This window comes from Bos indicus, chromosome 21 (genome assembly GCF_029378745.1).
Source record: "Bos indicus isolate NIAB-ARS_2022 breed Sahiwal x Tharparkar chromosome 21, NIAB-ARS_B.indTharparkar_mat_pri_1.0, whole genome shotgun sequence".
NCBI classification, from domain to species: Eukaryota; Metazoa; Chordata; class Mammalia; order Artiodactyla; family Bovidae; genus Bos; species Bos indicus.
The window spans coordinates 60055275-60073319 of NC_091780.1; the positions used below are offsets into that span (position 1 = coordinate 60055275).

General features: G+C 40.3%; 1 protein-coding gene across 5 annotated transcripts in view; it reads right to left on the reverse strand.

Moving 5' to 3' along the window:
* Window positions 1-18045, reverse strand: part of DICER1 (dicer 1, ribonuclease III) — a 75614-nt gene that overhangs the window by 52762 nt on the left and 4807 nt on the right. For 4 of the 5 annotated variants that reach the window (XM_019983371.2, XM_019983370.2, XM_070775631.1 and 1 more), the window contains exon 2: window positions 6-69. The exons of the other annotated variant lie outside the window; for it this stretch is intronic. The gene's annotated coding sequence lies outside the window, so the exon portion shown is untranslated. The remainder of the gene's footprint in view (window positions 1-5; window positions 70-18045) is intronic. 5 annotated transcript variants of the gene reach the window in all.

Sequence of the window (18045 nt, forward strand, 5' to 3'; positions counted from 1 at the left end):
TTTACCTCAAAATGCTGATTCTAAGTTCTTTCAGTTTCCAAGTCTGTATTAATTCATACCCTAGGTAACCTAAAAGCAATCAGAGAGAGTATTTTAGAACATACAACTCATTTTTAAAAAACAACTTTAAGAAATTTCCTACTTGACAAGATTTTCATAATTTACTTATCTGAGTAAGATCTCTGATAAAAACATTTCTTGTATTTATTTATTGGGAGTCAAGAACACAGTATATGTATGAAAGAGTTGCCCTTTAAAATTAGTATTTATGATGTTCTATTACAATTGAAAAATTTTAAAAGCTGTTAGCACAATCCAATCAGATATATAAGGGAGAATTTCTGGAAGTAAATTACATTTTCCCCCAGTAAAATCTTGATTTTAAAAACACTTAAAGACTACACTAAGTCAATATCGTGCTTTCATGAACTTATAACCCCTCTTCTAAGGAGTCGGTTTATGTTTTCTAAAACTACCTCATGCTTTGACTTTTAATTCCATTCTACACTGCCACCTAATATTACGCAAATTCAATACAACAACTTGGCCTGATATGTCGCACTAGACATCTTTTCAAGTAATATTCACCTCTATTCTAGAAACACCAAAATAATAAGCTGATAACCCTTGAAAATTCAATGCAACTACACTATTACAAAATTACTGTTGAGTTATCCAAATTACTTCCCTAAACAATTCTGTATAAAGAGACATTAGAAAGTTAACATGCCAAGCACAGTGATAATTTATTTTATTTTCATACTACACAGCTAATAGGTCAAGTTTTCTAATTTTAATTGATGATCATGATTTAAATTACCAAAAAAAAAAAAAAAAGGGTTTGATAGGGCTCTTTAAGATAACTCTGCAAAAGACACACCACAGACCACAGGCTCAGTCAAGTTCCAGTATAAACCAACAAATTTAATCTAATTAGCATCTAAATCCCGTATATGGCTGTATCCTTTCAGACAAAGGCTGTAACAATGGCTAAACCCTCCTAGTCTTAAATCAAAGGCATCTAGAGCTTCCTGCTGCGTATTTTCAAAACTGGTAACAGAAAACCTCCAACTCGTTCATTTTATTATGTATCAGAGTCTGATACTACTAACTTTACGAATATCAGTGTCCCGATTTCATCTCTACACCCATGAAGTCCAAAACGCACAACCACCATGAAGTCCCAGAGTGAACAAAAGAAAACACACACACAGTATCGATACTGTGACATTAAGACACTGTTGAAAGTGCTTCTGGAAGCTAACATATAAAACTAAAAATGTCTTGACGAGCTTTTAGTCCCTACTGACAACTATGCTATGGAGATCCAAGACATTAATTTTAACTCCAACCAAGCCTAAATGCTAAAAGCATCCCTGGCTATGGATATAAAATAACAGGTTTAGAATACAGGTTGCTCATATAAGCACAGATTAAAAATAAGTGGCTTAATTCTCCCATTTGAAAACAAAGGGGAAGGCATCCCTCCCCCTTCCTTCTTTTTCAGAACTCTTTTCAGTCCTTGTCGGCTGTACTTGAATCTTTCTAAAAGCTAAGTAAGCCTCTAGCCAGTCTCACTTCCCAGGAATGTTTCCTTAAGATATGTAATCACCAAGAAAGATATGCCCAATCTCCCAGTTTCCCAGGATGGCCTAATTTGTCAACCGACTCCAAATTGCAAAACCTACCTCCAGTCGTAAAGATACGAGAGAATTGGAAATTTTATCTTGAAAACACGAACATAAAGTGTTGTAACCACTTAGCATACGAAAGATTAAGACTTCTATCTTTGCGATCTCTTTAGTGGATAGCCTAGATACACATCACATTCTGGTTTAAAGCTTACTCAATAAAATTGTTTCCTCCCCTTCTACGTTTTTGGAGAGATTTTCTGGTTGAGAGGAGGTCATTTTTAATTATATTTTCCCAGCATCAGCTTAAAAAAAAAAAAAAAGTTCAACTCTCAAGCGGTATACATGATAAATAACAAAACCCCTTTCTTAACATTTAAAACCGTAAAGAAATCCTAAACTATGCTGCCTAATGGCACTGGAGAGAACGGTTTTCAAAATGAAAAGTTGGCAAACACCTCCTCTTATCCCTAAAAAGGAATCTGCACACAGGGAGGATCCAAAGTGTTTACAAACAACTCCCACCAACCTCCCTTTTCGAAATTAAAGTTAGAGGAGAAAGAGAGTCAGCTGTTTTAAGCTAATTCGTAAGTAAAGGCGATGAGCTCCCCTCTTAATACTTTGGGGCATACAGTCACTCCCTCCTCACGGAGGCCCTCTGATAAGGCAGGACACTGGATAAGGCCTCTGGGGATGTAGAAGGCAGTGTTTTCTAAGAATATTTTATTAAAATCATCTGAATGCTAGCAGATGACCATCTGTATCAGGAAGACCAAGGCCCATCCAACTCCACCACCTCTAAGTTTGTTTCCCTCCTATAAAATAGAACACTTGACTAGTATGAGGATTAAGTAATTGAATGCATATTAACCTTGATAGAGAAAAAGTGCTTACCCAGAAATGCAGATGACACCACCTTTATGGCAGAAAGCGATGAGGAACTAAAGAGCCTCTTGATGAAAGTCAAAGAGGAGAGGGAAAAACTGACTTAAAACTCAACATTCGAAAAACAAAGATGATGGCATCCGGTCCCATCACTTCAGGGCAAACAGATGGGCAAACAGTGGAAACAGGTGACAGACCTTATTTTTTGGCTCCAAAATCACTGCAGATGGTGACTGCAGACATGAAATTAAAAGACGCTTGCTCCTCGGAAGAAAAGCTATGACTAACCTAGACAGCATGTTAAAAAGCAGAGACGTTACTTTGCCAACAAAGGTCCATCTAGTCAAGGCTGTGGTTTTTCCAGTAGTCATGTATGGATGTGCGAGTTGGACTATAAAGAACGCTGAGTGCCAAAGAATTGATGCTTTTGAACTGTGGTGTTGGAGAAGACTCTTGAGAGTCCCTTGGACTGCAAGGAGATCCAACCAGTCAATCCTAAAGGAAATCAGCCCTGAATATTCATTGGAAGGACTGATGCTGAGGCTGAAGCTCCAATACTTTGGCCACCTCATGAGAAGAGCTGACTCACTGGAAAAGACCCTGACGCTGGGAAAGATTGAAGGCAGGAGAAAAAGGGGACAACAGGATGCTACAGTTGGATGGCATCACCGACTCAACAGACATGAGTTTGAGCAAGCTCCAGGAGTTGGTGATGGACGAGGAGGCCTGGCATGCTGCACTCCATGGGTTCACAAAGAGTCGGACACGACTGAGTGAATGAACTGAAAGAAGCCACACTCCCATCTCTATCTATAATCATTGTTTTCATAGAACTCTTAAGACTTTAAGGAACTCCTTTAAAGAACCTAAAATGTTTTATTAAGATTCAATATAAAAAAAGCATTCTCAAAGTTGAAGAACTATACAAAATTTTATACAGTATTTTTAACCAGATGAACTTGAAAAACCACTAACTCCAAACTACTAGTCACTATGAATTTACAATAAAATGAAAATCAATTTAAATCACAAAGCATGGTATATAATGTAAAATAAAATTAAACAGCTTTCTGCCCGATCTCTTTAAAAGCAAAAACCAAAAAATACTATGTGCTCCTTCTGTCTGGCTCCCCAAACTTCACTGAAAACATTAGTTAACTGTTTTTGAGGCAATGAAATGGTTCACATGCTTGGGCAAGTAATCATCCTCACCATTACCATCCAGTAGACAAGCTTGGAAAATATAAAATGCAAGAAAAGAGAAAACAAAAAGATAGGAAATAACCAAAATACCCATGATACATGAAATAAAGATTTCAAGGATTTACCAACCATTATTTGGTGAATACAGATTATGAAAAGACTACAGTCAAATCAAAGACTGAGAGACCAAAGAGAAAAAAGGACAATAATTTCAAGAATTTAAACACTGTAATTTTTAGTCTTAGGTAAATACACAGCACAACAGGAATATTTCTATTTTCACTGTTGTCATAACTATCATTATTAATTAGAAATCCTTGCATATTTTATCTAGCCTACAACATTACACAAGCTACATTCAGATATGCTTCCTCGGCATTATCATTTATAAGAGCAAAAAGGGCCCCTCCCACCTTCCCGAAAAACGCAATGTCTAAGGACAAATGAGGGAGTGCTCTGGTAAACCACAGACCGCTCACTTTACAGGGTGCACTTCAACTGGGCTATTACAGTGATGACAGTCTGTAATAAACAAAAATGCTGATGTTACGGGCTTCAGTGAAAAAAAACATTTTTATTTACAGGAAGATCTGGTTGTGTCTTTAAGTTAAAAACTAAAGAAAAGAAGAAAGGGGAGAAGGGAGGAACAGAGGAAAAGAAAATTCCCCCCAAAACTGAGCATGGGATTACTAACGTAAGTCATTTCTTCTTCCTTAAGGCTCTTCTGTATTTTAAAATTCCCTACGATTCGGACACTTTATTACATTTAAAATTAAACAAAGTTTTAAACTGAGGATGAAGACAATAAACATCATATGACTCTGTCTTAAGTACTGGCGAGGAGGACTCCGTTCTTAAGCCACTGAATGTGGCTGAAGATTTACCCCCGTTTGTATAACTGACACCACAAATTCACCAGCTTTCTTTTCCTGCACTACTCGATGAACCAAACAAATTCCTGCATTTCTCTAAAATCTGTAACATAAACATATTATGTTTACATTTCAATGCAATTATGCCTAAAATTAAATTTGTCCAAAATTGAATACAGGTCAAATATCATTTTAACAAATTCCATCCACCAAAATCTCCATATAGAAAGTAACCCTAGGCTGCCAGCCAATGGCGCACTTACTTGGAATACTTCTTAAAAAGACAACATTCCAACGCATCAAAAGGGCACTGATACCCACCTCTGCCCTTCAACTCACCTATAATGACCTTTCCTATGCAATTTTGTTTTCAGAGAGGTGAACATTTAATACATCACTAACTTTCAAGGTGAGTTTTTAGGTTAATATTTGGTTTGAAGTTTCTGTACTTCACTCAATAAAAAACAAGTGCTAGAATGTTCGGCAATCTTTCCTCTTACCACGTTAGAATGTCCAGGAGGAAAAAAGGGTCACGGTTCTGACAGGCTGCTCTAAGACACTACACAAAGCGAAGACTTCACCAGTAAAAGAGAGGTCAGTTTTGAGACAAAAGGAGCCTAAGAAACTGCTAAGGGTAGCAAATGCTTAGTCAGTGTTGAGTCAGGAAGCAAATGTGTTAAAGTTTCGGGTGAGAGGCAAAGCCCTCATCACAGCCACGTGCGACCACGCACGTGCTCTGCGTTCCCGTGACTCCACCACGGGTGTACCACACTCCCCAAGCATGAGTCTCTATTTCTGGAGCCCCAAGCCCTCCGCCCCACCCCTAAGATTTCCCTAATAACCCCCATCATTCCGCTCTCCTCTCTTCCAGCACAGTGGGGGCTCCCTACAGCACCCAAATCAGGGCTTCATTAAATATGCTCCACATTAGATGTTACTGCCATTGCTCCTTCCCCCCAAAATCCTAAGACCTTTGAAAGGAAAGATAATCTCATACTTGACTAACATAGAGGAAACCTGGCAGTGTCCATAAAAATATTTTCATTCATTAATTCTATGTTGAAAATGAACCTTATTGATCTAAACCTAAATTAACCTGCATCTTTTTGTGACCAAACAGAAAATTCAGTTTAGACACTTTCTACTTTTAAAAGATTTTAAACAACCCAGATGATTCCAACAAGTTTAATACCCCTACTCTTGCCCCCTCCCCCAACAAAGAATAGTTCAGGGCTGACCTGAAACGATCAAAGCAAGAGATGCATCAATATGATAATTTTGACATCATCCAACTATATCCATTCTCCCACCCTGGCCCTTTTCATGTAACTCCCAACCTATAAAATTCTCATGAATGTTTCATTTTAGAATTTATTTTATTAGGTTTAAAATTCAGACAAAACTATTTAATGTCAACCAATAAATGTAGGAAAAAATGACAGGAAAATCACCACTTTGAACCATCACGTTAGTAACTGAGACAAGAACCACTGTTGCTGTGCACTTACTATGTCATGTCTGACTCTGCGACTCCGTGGACTGCAGCACGCCAGACTCTTGTGTCCTCCACTACCTCCTGGAGTTCGCTCAAATTTACATCCATTGAGTGAGTGATGCTAACTAACCATCTCACCCTCTGCCACCCCCTTCTCATTTGCCTTCAATCTTTCCCAGTATCAGGGTCTTTTCCAATGAGTCAGCTCTTCACCTCAGGTGGCCGAGGTATTAGAGATTCAGCTTCACCAAGTTCTTCCAATGAATATTCAGGGTTGATTTCCTTTGGGATTGACCAGTTTGATCTCCTTGCAGTCCAAGGAACTCTCAAGAGTCTTCTCCAGCACCACAATTTGAAACCATCAATTCTTTGGCACTCAGCCTTCTTTACGGTCCAACTCTTACATCTGTACAAAGCTACTGCAAAAACCACTGCCTTCCACTTTTTCTCCTTCTATTTGCCCTGAAGTAATGGAACCAAAGCCTCTTGATGAAAGTGAAAGAGGAGAGTGAAAAAGTTGGCTTAAAACTCAACATTCAAAAAACGAAGATCATGGCATCTGGGCCCATCATTTCATGGCAAATAGATGGGGAAGCAATGGAAACAGTAACAGACTTTATTTTTTTGGGCTCCAAAATCACTGCAGCCACAGTGACTGCAGCCACAAAATTAAAAGATGCTTGCTCCTTGGAAGAAAAGTTATGACCACCTTAGACAGCATATTAAAAAGCAGAGACATTACTTTGCCAACAAAGCTCCGTCTAGTCAAAGCTATGGTTTTCCAGTAGTCATGTATGGATGTGAAAGTTGGACCATAAAGAAAGCTGAGTGCTCAAGAATTGATGCTTTTGAACTATACTGTTGGAGAAGACTCGTGAGAGTCCCGTGGACTGTAAGAAGATCCAACCAGTCCATCCTAAAGGAAATCAGTCCTGAATATTCATTGGAAGGACTGATGGTGAAGCTGCAACTACAATACTCTGGCCACCTGATGCAAAGAACTGACTCATTTGAAAAAAGACCCTGATGTTGGGAAAGACTGAAAGCTAGAGGAGAAGGGGACAACAGAGGATGAGATGACTGGATGGCATCACCACCTCAATGGACATGAGTTTGAGTAAACTCCGGGAGTTGGTGATGGACAGGGAGGCTTGGTATGCTACAGTCCATGGGGTCGCAAAGAGTCGGACTTAGTGACTGAACTGAACTGATGTGACCAGATGAGCTTATCTAAGTTTTTTTTTGTTGTTGAGTTTTAAGCCTGCTTTTTCCCTCTGCTCTTTCACCCTCATCAAGAGGTTCTTTAATTCGTCTTCACTTTCTGCCATTACAGTGGTATCATCTGCATATCTGAGGTTATTTATATTTTCCCTGGCAATCTTGATTCCAGCTTGTGATTCATCCAGCCTGGCATTTTGCATGATTACTCTGCATATAAGTTAAGTAAGCAGGGTGACAACATACAGTCTTTTCATTAAGAATCATTAAAGGATGACAAATCTATTGGGTGAAAGTTTCAAAGTCTGTCTGTATATACTACCTACTAATTCAAATGAAAAAACAAGAGAGTTCCAGAAAAACATCTATTTCTGCTTTATTGACTATGCCAAAGCCTTTGACTGTGTGGATCACAATAAACTGTGGAAAATTATGAAAGAGATGGGAATACCAGACCACCTGACCTGCCTCTTGAGAAACCTATATGCAGGTCATGAAGCAACAGTTAGAACTGGACATGGAACAACAGACTGGTTCCAGATTGGAAAGGAGTACGTCAAGGCTGTATATTGTCACCCTGCTTATTTAACTTCTATGCAGAGTACATCATGAGAAACGCTGGGCTGGAGGAAGCACAAGCTGGAATCAAGATTTCTGGGAGAAATATCAATAACCTCAGATATGCAGATGACACCACCCTTATGGCAGAAAGTGAAGAGGAACTAAAGAGCCTCTTGATGAAAGTGAAAGAGGAGAGTGAAAAAGTTGGCTTAAAGCTCAACATTCAGAAAACAAAGATCATAGCATCTGGTCCCATCACTTCATGGCAAATAGATGGGGAAACAGTGGACACAGTGTCAGACTTTATTTTGGGGGGCTCCAAAATCACTGCAGATGATGACTGCAGCCATGAAATTAAAAGACGCTTGCTCCTTGGAAGGAAAGTTATGACCAACTTAGACAGCATATTAAAAAACATAGACATTACTTTGTCAACAAAGGTTCATCTAGTCAAAGCTATAGTTTTTCCAGTGGTCCTGTATGGATGTGAGAGTTGGACTATAAGGAAGGCTGAGCGCCAAAGAATTGATGCTTTTGAACTGTGGTGTTGGAGAAGACTCTTGAGAGTCCCTTGGACTGCAAGGAGATCCAACAAGTCCATCCTAGAGGAAATCAGTCCTGAATATTCATTGGAAGGACTGATGCTGAAGCTGAAACTCCAATACTTTGGCCACCTGATGCAAAGAGCTGACTCATTTGAAAAGACCCTGATGCTGGGAAAAATTGAGGGCAGGAGGAGAAGGGGACAACAGAGGATGAGATGGTTGGATGGCATCACCGACTCAATGGACATGGGTTTGGGTGGACCACAGGAGTTGGTGATGGACAGGGAGGCCTGGCGTGCTGTGGTTCATGGGGTCACAAAGAGTCGGACACGACTGAGTGACTGAACTGAACTGAATTCAAATGAAAAACTGTTATTTTTACACTGGAAAAGTGAAAGTGTTAGTCACTCAGTCATGTCTGAGTCTTTGTGATCCCACGCACTATAGACCCCCAGGCCCCTCTGTCCATGGAATTCTCTAGCCATTCCCTTCTCCAGGGGATCTTCCTGACACAGGGATCAAATCCAGGTCTCCAGCACTGCAGGCAGATTCTTTACCATCTGAGCCACCAGGGAAGGTGGCTAGAAGACATGGTAAAAATGAGGGGGTTTTGTTCACTGCTGCTTGGATGCTTAAACCTGACAAATAATACCTCCTTAACTCAAGGGACAAAGTTAATACCACCAATATTGGGACAAACTGACAATATGTACCTCCTAATGTGATGAACTGAGAAAAGAAATATCATTTGTCAGAAGTGCAAAACCTGAATGTAATCCTGAGCAAACATGAAAACAAAATCTGAGGCTCATTTTACATAGCAGCTGGCTTATGCTCTTCAAAAATGTCACTATCACAAAAAAAACAGAAACAAAAAAACTGAGGAACTATTCCAGATTAAAAGAGAAAAGAGACAGGACAACTGAACACAGTGTACGTTCCTGTACCGAGTCTTGTATCAGGGAAAGGAAACTGCTACAGCGGACGTTTGGGGGATGAAGGAGGATCAGAAGATGCCAGCCCTGAATGTGCCAACCTGGCACTAAGGCAACAGAGACGGCAGACACAAGTGGGACTCTCTGTCCCCTCCGCCCCCGCCTAAGATGATAGCTACTAGCAAACGAAGGCCAACAATAGGGGATTCTTTATACGACTGCTACAACTCATAGATTTGAAAACTATTTTGAAACATAAAAGTCAAAAACAAAACTCTGCTAAATACTGACCTATATGTTTGACTATTAGAAGAACACAGAAAAACAGAACACGTCTGATTTTATCTCAGAACAGTATAAAAAGTAGTATTCAGTCTTCCCCACTTAAGAACACAAGCAAAACTCTCATCGTACCTTCTGACCCTTAAATTATTTGTTCACTCATTCAACAAATATTTATTAAGCAAAACATCCCTAAGGCAGACTTGTATCCTATAGGATATGAGAACCTGAGTTGAGTTTTGAAGAACGTGCGGGAAGGGCACTGCTCGGGGAGAAGCCCACACAGGCACCGTGGGGACCAGCGGACAGCATGCGCAGAAGCACCTGAACAGGCGAGGCGACGGGCGGAACCACAAGCCGCGTGGCACAGTGTGCGGCCGCAGGGGAACGGCTAGACCGTCGCACGTGAGCAGGAGCAAGAGCGTGAAGGGCCTTATAGGCAGCTCTACAGGGTCAGAAGCTCATCCCGTGAGCCTTTTGAGTCTCACTACTCACCAAGGGTTGTCACCGACTTAATCTCGGCCTGAGCCTCTATCAAGGCCCGCTGACAAGAACATTTAAACACAAGGCAAGAGACTCCTCGCTTGCCTCTTTCCTTTAGAGGGGACCCTCCTTCTCCTGGCTGCAATCACTGCCTTTACACATACTGGTTTGCCTGGAACCATCCCTGCTGGAGCACTTCAATCCCTTATCCCAGGAACCACCCACCCACTCACTCTAACCACGGATGAACCACAGCATAGGTCACCCCATCTCCAGCGCCAATTCACTATCCCTGCCTGCCTGTAGCATATTTCCACTTGGAGATCCTCACTTGGCTTTCAATGGAGCCTTCCCCAAAATTCCTTAAGTACAATTGATCTAAAAAGAAAGCTGAAGATCTGCTACTACTAAATGCAATTTTTTAAAAAAACAAAAGACCACCACCCAACACACACACGATTTCCCTTACCAGAATTCCAGAGATGTTTCAAGAAAGAAACGCAGCATCAGAATAAATGCAGTCTCCTAAGGGGCTTTCCTGGTGGCTCAGTGGTAAAGAGTCCGCCTGCCAATGAAGGAGACCCAAGAGACGTGTGTTCAATCCCTGGGCTGCGACGATCCCCTGGAGAAGGGAATGGCAACCCACTCCAGGATTCTTGCCTGGGAAATATTAATACCGTGGACAGAGAGGCCTGGCGGGCTACAGTCCATGCAGCCACAGAGTCGGACATGACTGAGCGCGCAAACACACACAAGGTAAGAACTTTTATTTCACCCAATTATGTTACAATTAAACCCAATATACATCATATTACAGGAAAAATCCAGATAAGACAGGAAAGGAAACAGGCTCCAAAGACAGGGTGGTGAATGAACCCATCTGTTAGCTCTAAGACTGCAGGTAAATAACTCCTCTCTCACTGAGTCTCATTTCTATAACAGGACCGACACAGATGGCAACCCCTTGGCTCACTCCTTCTCCCCTGCATAATTCACAACACAAACATTTAATTATTAGCTAAGTCAACGATGCCAATTAAATTAAAAAAAAAACAACAGGTTAAGATGTTTGATGTGGGGAAAAAAACTGCACATACTGGGAGAGGCGGTGAGAGACTGCAGGAGCCACACTCGAGAAGGCTCTCTGAGCCCTCTGACCCTCCCTGGAGGTCAATCAAGAGCAAGCTACGGGGTTTACAAATCTTGGGACTATAGAGAATGGGAAGAAGAGCAAGAACCGAAACTACAACTGCTCTCATCTTTCGGGACTTTCGTTCTCCTCTTTAAAAAAAAACAGGCAGTTACCCACCCTGGACCAAAAGACAAAACCGGCAGCTACCGTATCCTCAAGCTCATGTTTATAATCCTATACTGTTTGAACACGAGCGAAGCTGCGAGGACACCCAATAAGGACCTGCTTACACGCGACTGCAAAGATAAACGTCCGGCATCTCCAAGGGATCCCCTCAGTAAACTGCCTGAATGGCAAGCAGACGAAGTGACTGACACAGGGTATCCACCACTAAGAGCAGAAGACGGATCTGTCAGGTAGGGGAAACGTGATGAATCAAACCAGGACAGCGAGACAGCTCAAAGCCTTCAGTGGAGCCCCTCTGAGCTTAGGATAACATCTAAAACCCTTGCTGTGGCGACCTGCCCCTCCCTCTCCCCTACTGGCCAGGCTAGCTCCCCCAGCTCCTGCTGGTCACAGGACTCAGACCCTCCGTCAAGCTCCTTCCCAGCTCAGAGCCTTCACACGCACCAGCCCCTGCTATCCGCTCCCCAATCTTCAGTCTGGTGTCACAAAGTCAACAGCTTCAGTTAAAACACAGTTAAAAAACTTTTTCGGCACTCAGTATAGACAACACAGGTAAGCATTTTGCTAGAGCATTTGCTGCTAAGGCAAGACAGACTTCATACATGCATACGTGTTTAAATGTGTGATGCTAAAGAGGCCTTAGGAAACGCAACACATACAATCCCTATAACCAGAACCAATCCAAGTTCAGGCACAAGCACGATCTTCTTGAACAAATGAAGAAAGGCCAGCACAATGAGAAGCCCATGCAAGTTAACTAGAGTAGCCCACACAGCAATGAAGACCCAGCACAGCCATAAATTAATTAAATTTAAAAACAATAAAATAGACAATACTGACGTATCATGTGATTAAATGCTGTAACTTGATGATGCAACAGAGAATGACTCACACATTTAAACTCTTGAGTAAAAAAAAAGAAACTGAACACAAAATCTTACCATATAATTTCCATGATAGAAAGTTAAAAATAAGGAAAAGTAATTAAGTCAGAATGATGTTTGCTCTTTTTTGGAAGAGGCTGGTGAGGGGAGAGGGAAGTGCCTGAGAGGGGCCATTTAGAAACCTTACAAAATACAATATAAAACAAAACCTTATAAAGTACGGGTCATACGTGTTCCTTCATCTGGGCACTGGTTACAAGCACGTTCACTTTGTGTGTCCTTGTGATTCATGTGCTTTCCTGTGTCACAACTGAAAGTGATTTCACTTAAAGCTAATTTTCAAGGAGAAGTAAACAATCCTCAATACAATGTGTAAAAAAGTCTTCATTTACCATGGTAAGTACAGTTTCAGAGTAAAGAAGGAAAATGAGAAAATTTACTTTTATTAAGCATTTACAGTCTATCATCTGGTCTAATCCACAAAGCAACACTAAGACAAGAATTAACTCCACTTTACAAGGATTTGAAATAACTTGCCCAAGACTATTTGACTAATAGGAGAGGTGGGATTCTACTTAGAATTTGGGTGACTCCAAACTTTTATTTCCACAATATACAAAACACCATGGTCTCAAAGGAAGTGTCAGTTTACACGGACTTACCAATCAAAGTATCTATGTGGATATGTTTCTTTTGATCTCTCCAGGGGGTTGAAAAAGAATGGACCCAATTTAAGATTAACAGATGCCCAATGGATATTTTATTTTTAACTGAATCTGCACAAACACAGATAAGTAAATACTGTTTTAATTGTAAAGCTGTAACAGCTTAAATCAGCCCTGTCGATGGATAGTTCTCCTGGCCTTTCTAGTCTAGGAACATAGGTACTCAATAAATACACAAACAGACTGTATCTCACCATTTTTTTCAGTATCTTTATCACATTTAGCTGAAGACTAAACATGATTTACTCCTTGATACAAACGCTACCTAATGACTTCTCCAGTGGAATAAATAAGTGCTACTTTAAGAGAGATGATTAACATAAAGGGGGTTCAGACATAGTGAAATAATTAGACAAATTAATATTATGGAAACTGCAATGTACTATGTAACTTTTTCACCACTCAGCACAGACAACACAGGTAAGCATTTTGCCAGAGCATTTGCTGCTAACGCAAGACAGATTTCACACATGCATGTATGTGTTTAAGTGTATGCGTGCTATTGAGGCCTTAGGAAAATGATTTATTTCCCTACTCCTGGCCAAAATATGGACCCAACTCATACGTAAAAAGCTACCCCGAATTCTCCTAATGTTCAGCAACAAAAAAGGTAGAGATTTATAAAGACTGATTATAAATAATAATAGTATTCTTCATCAGAACTCTGTCATATGTCAATGAAAACTATTTTTTAACAAATTATCCCCAAAAGAAAGCACCCTCTAACAATGCTTCATTTCATATATTTTATTGAATAAGAGCTGGAAACTGAAGTCCATATATTACATAAGCAATAAAGAATTACTCTTTTTAGGTACTAATAGCATTTGGAAATAATAGCTTGCCTTAACTCCAGTAGAATATACACACTGCATTTAAATGTCTAATTTAGATTATTCTATTATTTGTTCATATACCAACAAGATTATGCGTTTTCCTCCAAACACCAAAATTATGTTTGATCTAACACAAATACATTACCTGGGTTTATTATATGTGATAGGTACATATAAAGATTTTTAAATTAGGGTTTTTTTTTTCTTTTTAATGTTCAGCTATACAATATACAAGTCTATGGACAAAGGCAGGTAATCCCAGTATTGTGTTATATGCAAAATTTAATAAGCTTTCAAAATTAAAATAAAAGAGTGCCTATCAAATATTTTTCCTCATTCATAGTATCAGAGGCCTCTCAGTGGGCTGCTTGCTCTTCATCATAAGGATCAGATCAAAAGTTAAACAGCTCCTATCAGATTCTCATTCATTAATAATCATTTACTAAGCTGTACCTCTCATACAGTTCATGGCAAGAATGCTGGCAGGAGGAGAAGGGGATGACAGAGGATGAGATGGTTGGATGGCATCACCAAATCATGGATATGAGTCTGAGCAAGCTCCTCGAGATGGTGAAGGACAGGGAAGCCTGGTGGGCTACAGTCTATGGGGTCACAAAGAGTCGGACACGACTGAGCGACTGAACAACAACAAAGCTGTACTAGACGCAGAGATAAAAGATGAAAAGACTCAATTCTCTCTGAAAGATCCTGCCATCCTAAGGCAATATCCGACCTGATCTACTTTCTAAGCTTTACTTCCCGAGGTTTTCACCTTAAGTTTCCCGCTCAGAACATCTCATGATTCCACCACTACTTTCTTACGGTCGCTACATATGACCTCCACGCTTCTTAACAAATGCAGCCTCTCTTTTCCAGGTCTCACATTTAATCTAGATTCAGCTTGAAACAGAGAAGTCTCTGAATTACATGAGTGCTTCAAAGATTACCAACCACAAGACTTGGAGACTTACAAATGTTCTCAGTTTAAAAGTGAGAAAACCAAAACTAAGTATAGAAAGGCCAGGCGACCTGCCCTTAAAGACACATCTAGTTATTTAGAAGTAAAGCCAAACTAGGACACAGGTTTCCTAACCACTCATTGTTTTACACTGTTCATTCATCCCACTGATCATGTCTGCCTCAGTTTTCTGGAACTGTGTTGTTCCCTGGTTAACCAACTACTTCTCTTTATTTGTGTACATATAGTTTAAATTGGCATCCGTGGATGGGGTCCCACAGGGGTCCCTGTACCTCCTACGAATGTACATAAAATTCTGAATATGCACATGTACACTTTTTCTGGGGATAAGATTCATATCTTTTGTCAAATCAGGAATCTCCAAAGAATAAGACCCACAGGGCTATATCAAGTACACATGACATACATAAAAAGTTTACGCTGCTTCAAAATATAGATTCAAGGATAATGCACTTATTCATACATAACAGAGGAACAATGGTTATGTAGGAAAGTTAGCAATTGGCTCTGTTACGCTTGGTATCACTACTACAGGGACCCAACTAAGCTGAACCATCTGATCCACTACAGACAAGCCTCACGTAGAATGAAGTGAAAGTCACTCAGTCTTATCCAACTCTTTGTGACCCCATGAACTACAGTCCACGGAATTCTCCAGGCCAGAATACTGGAGTGGGTAGCCTTTCTATTCTCCAGGGGATCTTCCCAACCCAGGGATCAAAGCTAGGTCTCCCACATTGCAGGCGGACTCTTTACCAGCTGAGCCACAGGGAAGCCCTCACACAGAAGACTTATCTGTGAAATACTGCTCTCAAGCCCTTTTTCTTTTTCATCTTCCATTATAAAACTAAACATACATCTCAATATTCAAAAATGTGGGGAGAAATCACAACATAATCAAATCACATTAAGAACAGATTTCCTCTAATGTACATATTTGAAGCAATATCAGCTAAATTTTATGCTGGTTGTGGGCTAGAACTGGGCTAAAGGTTTAAGAAACTCAATTTTTCCTTACAACCTCAAGAAGTAGGTACTACTATCAAGACCGGATTTCAGATGAGGGAGCTGACTCAGAAAGACCACCAGACACCCTGTGCTCCTCATGGATAAACTCAAGGAAGCAGAATTTGAACCCCTCTGACACCAAAGACTTGCTCTTAAACATTCTTATAATGCTTTGATAAAATATTAATATATTTAATTTTGCAAAAGGAAAATAGCTGAAAATACAACTAATAGGAGCTACTCTTGAGTGACGGCCAAGCAGCGGGACAGGCACGAGGAGATACCACTTAAAACTCCGGCTCATCATGTTAAACTTACCCTCTTAAAAAAGTCTCTGCCACTGCCTTTCTCTTTCCCTTCAAATAGGATTACTGACCTAACTCCTTAATCAAAGAACCTTTCTACATCATGTCAAAGATCAGCTCTTAAACTGAGATCCTTCTCTCATTATCTGAGCTCTTTAAACACTTTATTTTAAAATTCTGGTTCGCTGACATGTTCTAATCCCCAAGAGAATTTCCAAATGTGTTTTCTAAATTCCTACTTTATTGCACACATTGAGCTGTCACCTAAAAAAGAACCACCACGACAACTATCAGGTTAGCCAGCTTCAGCAATAAGAAAGCCTACAACACCAGGAAAACTCCCAATTTAATAGCGATTTTCTTCTATGAAATTCTTAATTCTCTCTGTCCATAATGCTTCCATACACCTGATCATGTGTCCTCACCTGAAGAACCAGGCAGCATGATCTGTCCAAAATCAGAACAGTATTGATTTAAGCAACATTACTTTACATAGAACTGTTAGCTTCTAAGTCTTTTAAAAACTAATATAAAATAAACTAATTTATTCTCTTGGCAAATCTGAGCACCTTGTGTATGTCAGCACCGTTCTGTTCTGCCCTTACTATCCTTACAATTCTATTTGTTTGAAAGGATAGTACATTTAACAGAGCATGACGCTTAATGTTACCATGAGCTTCAAAAATCAGAATACTAAGGCCAAAATTCAAGTCTTCCATGTCTTGAATCTAGTTACTCTTACTGACATCCTCAGACAAGTTTTCTTGGGGCATCTTCTTAGTCACCTACTTAAAATGGATAGCAGCCTTGCATACTTAAAAAGAACCACCAATTCAGTGACGATTTTAGGGAAAATAGGAAAACAATTTGTACTCAAAATTTTTAAAAATTTAAAAAAATTTCTTACATGACTGAAAATTTCAATTTCATCAGTTCAGTTCAGTCGCTCAGTTGTGTCCGACTCTGCGACCCCATGAATTGCAGACACCAGGCCTCCCTGTCCATCACCAACTCCCGGAGTTCACCCAGACTCACGTCCATCGAGTCAGTGATGCCATCCAGCCATCTCATCCTCTGTCGTCCCCTTCTCCTCCTGCCCCCAATCCCTCCCAGCATCAGAGTCTATTCCAATGAGCCAACTCTTCGCATGAGGTGGCCAAAGTACTGGAGTTTCAGCTTTAGCATCATTCCTTCCAAAGAAATCCCAGGGCTGATCTCCTTCAGAATGGACTTGTTGGATCTCCTTGCAGTCCAAGGGACTCTCAAGAGTCTTCTCCAACACCACAGTTCAAAAGCATCAATTCTTTGGCGCTCAGCCTTCTTCACAGTCCAACTCTCACATCCATACGTGACCACAGGAAAAACCATAGCCTTGACTAGATGAACCTTTGTTGGCAAAGTAATGTCTCTGCTTTTGAATATGCTATATAGGTTGGTCATAACTTTCCTTCCAAGGAGTAAGCGTCTTTTAATTTCATGGCTGAAATCACCATCTGCAGTGATTTTGGAGCCCAAAAAAATAAAGTCTGACACTGTTTCCACTGTTTCCCCATCTATTTCCCATGAAGTGATGGGACCAGATGCCTGTTGAGCTTTAAGCCAACTTTTTCACTCTCCACTTTTCACTTTCATCAAGAGGCTTTTTAGTTCCTCTTCACTTTCTGCCATAAGGGTGGTGTCATCTGCATATCTGAGGTGATTGATATTTCTCCCGGCAATCTTGATTCCAGCTTGTGTTTCTTCCAGTCCAGCGTTTCTCATGATGTACTCTGCATAGAAGTTAAATAAACAGGGTGACAATATACAGCCTTGACGTACTCCTTTTCCTATTTGGAACCAGTCTGTTGTTCCATGTCCAGTTCTAACTGTTGCTTCCTGAC